The sequence below is a fragment of the Hyperolius riggenbachi genome, chromosome 1 (assembly GCF_040937935.1).
Source record: "Hyperolius riggenbachi isolate aHypRig1 chromosome 1, aHypRig1.pri, whole genome shotgun sequence".
Classification (NCBI taxonomy): Eukaryota; Metazoa; Chordata; class Amphibia; order Anura; family Hyperoliidae; genus Hyperolius; species Hyperolius riggenbachi.
This window is the reverse complement of record NC_090646.1, coordinates 455,260,411-455,263,790: the sequence shown is the minus strand read 5'-3', so window position 1 is coordinate 455,263,790 and position 3,380 is coordinate 455,260,411. Positions and strand designations below refer to the sequence as shown.

Sequence of the window (3,380 nt, the reverse complement as noted above, 5' to 3'; positions counted from 1 at the left end):
GATTATAAACCTTTTTTAAACTGAACAAATTAGCACTTGAATGGTGAATTACCATAATTTGTGAAAGTGAATACACAATGTATAGTTTTATTATTATTACTATACAATAATAATTATTTTATAGTTTTATTATAGCAATTTTTTTCTACTCAGTAATATTTTCTCTCCAAACTCTTCTAACGTATGTTTTACCAGGCAACAGGCTTAGGCTTACAGGAAATTAATAATAATAAAACCAATGATAATAACAACAGCAAGCTATGTGTGGGTGGGATGGGGGATGATGTGACAGATACAACTGTCTAAACAATGTTAAGCACATGCATTCCGCTGTGCAATATGCAATCATTCAGATGAAATGCAGCCAAGAATCTTTTAAATTACTCTTTTACCTAAGGCTCTCCTCAACATAATTTTAACATCTTTGTTCCTAATACTATAAATAAAAGGATTGAGCAAGGGTATAATCAGAGTATAAAAAACAGACACAACTCTGTCTAAGTATGAATCAGTTGTTGACTTTGGTTTTAAATACATGAAAAGTATTGTATCAAAATAGATGTTGACAGCTGTTAAATGTGAAACACAAGTAGAAAAAGTTTGCATTCGTTTTGTGGCTGTTCCAATTTTTAGGATAGATGAAATGATTAATATATAGGATACTAGAATCAAGGAAAGGCAGCTCATACATGTGAGTCCAGTGAATGTGAAGAGCAGAATCTCAATGAAGGTGGTGTCTGCACAGGAAAGCTTTAGAAGTGGCAGCACATCACAAAAAAAATGATTGATTTCTATTGACTTGCAGAACGATAACTGGAATATAAGGACCACATAGATTCCAGAATGTACAAACCCACCAATGTAACAAACAGCCACAGATATTATACAAAATGATCTGCTCATAATTGTTATATAGCTTAGTGGCCTACATATTGCAACATATCGATCATAAGCCATGGTTGCTAATAAAAGAGATTCAGTGGTTCCCAACGCCACAAAGAAATACATCTGTGCTGCACAACCAAAGAAGGAAATTGAAGTTTCTTCGGCAAGGAAGTTGGTCAACATTTTAGGAGAAATCACAGAAGAATAGCAAGCATCAAGAAAGGACAATTGTCCAAGAAAAAAATACATAGGTCTGTGTAATTGTCTCTCTCGAATAATAACAATAACCATGATAATGTTTCCAAGCAGGGTCAGCAGATATATTGAGGCAAATATTAGGAAAAGCAGTATTTTCTTATTTCTGTCTCTTGTAAATCCAAAAAGTATGAACTTATTTGTAAAATTGTTATATTCCATTGCTTTCTTCTAATTGTAAATAAACGAAAACAGTTTGTGTTATCATTTACAGTTAGCATTTGGTTTGCAAAATGTCTAGCAGTGAATTTAGACATTAAATACACCTTTATGTACACATACAAATAAATGTGTTGGTAAAGCTGTACACTATGCTGCCTTTTCACCTTGTATGTGTTGGTTCTTTGCTAAAAAGTAACACTGTTTAAACTCTTCGGATACCGGAAAGTGTAGAGGGGTAAAGTTTAAGCCAGTCATCAGTCCTTAGTCCAGTTTCCAGCCAGGTATTCGATGAGTGCTTAGTAGAATCTGAATGCAATAAATAGGCAGTGTGCCCAAGATACTATGGGCCTAATCCAATTCACTTTTTCTCCTAGGTGATATTCTCACATTATAAATAAAAGGTTTTTTTTAAGCCACCAGCAAGCAAGATAATACTCAGAATATTCTTAACAGTACTTTTCACCTACTTTTTGGTACTTTTTCAATTGCAGAGTGCAAAAGTTATTTTCATCAGAAGATGAAAAATTATCTACTAGGACAAACACACCAGGATTTGTAGCCAATCACCACATTTGTAAATATGCCACTTAGAAAATGTATGAGTTTGAGCCTTGACTGTAATTAACTACCTGGAAACTGCTCCACGCCCATGGGCGTGGCCGCGGAGGCAGCCCCAGGACCTCCTAATGCCGATTGGCGTCAAGTCCTGGGGCTGCATTTTGCAGGAGATCGCGTGCAGGCTGCGCGCGCATGTCCTTCTTGGGGGGCGGAGCTCCGCCCCACCTTCAGTCTCCGAGAGGCTATTGCCGCTCGGGAGACTGTTAGACGACGAAACCACCATCTTTACTGTCAGTACAGTGCTGTGATCAGCAGCAGTGCTGTAAAGGGGACAGCCGTGTGACAGGCTGTCCCACTGGGGGACAAGAGAGCGATCGGGGGACAAGAGAGCCGACAACTTGGGGGCAATCAGACCCCACCAACAGAGAGCTCTGTTGGGGGGGGGAATCACTCGTGTGCTGTGTTGTGCAGCCCTGCAGCTTGGCCTTAAAGAACAAGCGACACCCATGCTAACCTCGCAATAAAAAACACATATATAAGTAGATAAATACTACTTCTACTTACATAACAGAAGTATTGTGCTATCCACATACTGATTCCTGTGAATTTTATAAAGGAAAAGCAGAGAAACCTTTTCTAGGCAGTGGCCATCTTGCCAAGCTAATGCTGACATCATATCCTCCTTGACTCTTGTTTTCCCCCCTCCCTTCTCTTGTTCATTGTGTATTCATTAGCTGCCCTCCTCCCAGAGGCTTTTTTTTATTTACACATTGTGAAGGATTGCGGAAAAGCCGCCGCGTGCTCTAGTTCCGCGTTCAGCCCGGCGGTTTCTGCGCAACGACATGTGTCTGATGTGGTTCAGCCTTCCTGTGCACATAGGCTGAGGACGAGAGGCAGAAGCTTTATGGGAAGCAGAAAGGGGTCAGCTGACTCTACTGGTCAGCTGATCCCAGAACGAACGGCGGTTGGCTGAAGGGGACTGGGCGGCGCTGATCTGGGCTGCTTGCCCTTCAGTCTCACGTTGTCTGCCGTTGTAATTGCTTATGTGTTGGCACACAGACCACAGTCAGATCCTACAGTGTGTTAAGAGCCAGGTGGACCTGGGGATTCACACTGAGCTAGATTACTCTTGTGGCTTTACTGTTATGCTTTAGACCAGTTCCAGGGTGTTGTGACTACGGACCTCACACCCAAGACTAGGATACTGTGTCAGTTCTATGTTATGACTATAATAGACACAAACTGCGCCTGCCCGGAAAAGCTACACTTCAATAGATGAAAATGTCACAGTACAAATTCGGTGTGATAAATAGCAGATGCTTTGATCGAGTATTCGCTATCACAGGTCCTTGGATACAGTCTATATTGGTGTGACAGCGATCCTCTTCCTTTCTACAATTTAAACAGAAATAGACAACCGCACATAGTGTGTGATCTCTGCACCCCCTCACATTAGCAGCTCACCAGATTGACACCACCTCACATTCCAGGTGGGTCTAACGCTTAGCCTTAGAGCGGCC

At 41.0% G+C, this 3,380-nt stretch overlaps 1 pseudogene; it reads right to left on the bottom strand.

Annotated features, from left to right (window-relative positions):
* Nucleotides 1-375: 375 nt before the first annotated feature.
* LOC137553857 (olfactory receptor 5T17-like) lies at nucleotides 376-2,942 on the bottom strand (annotated as a pseudogene).
* Nucleotides 2,943-3,380: the final 438 nt, after the last annotated feature.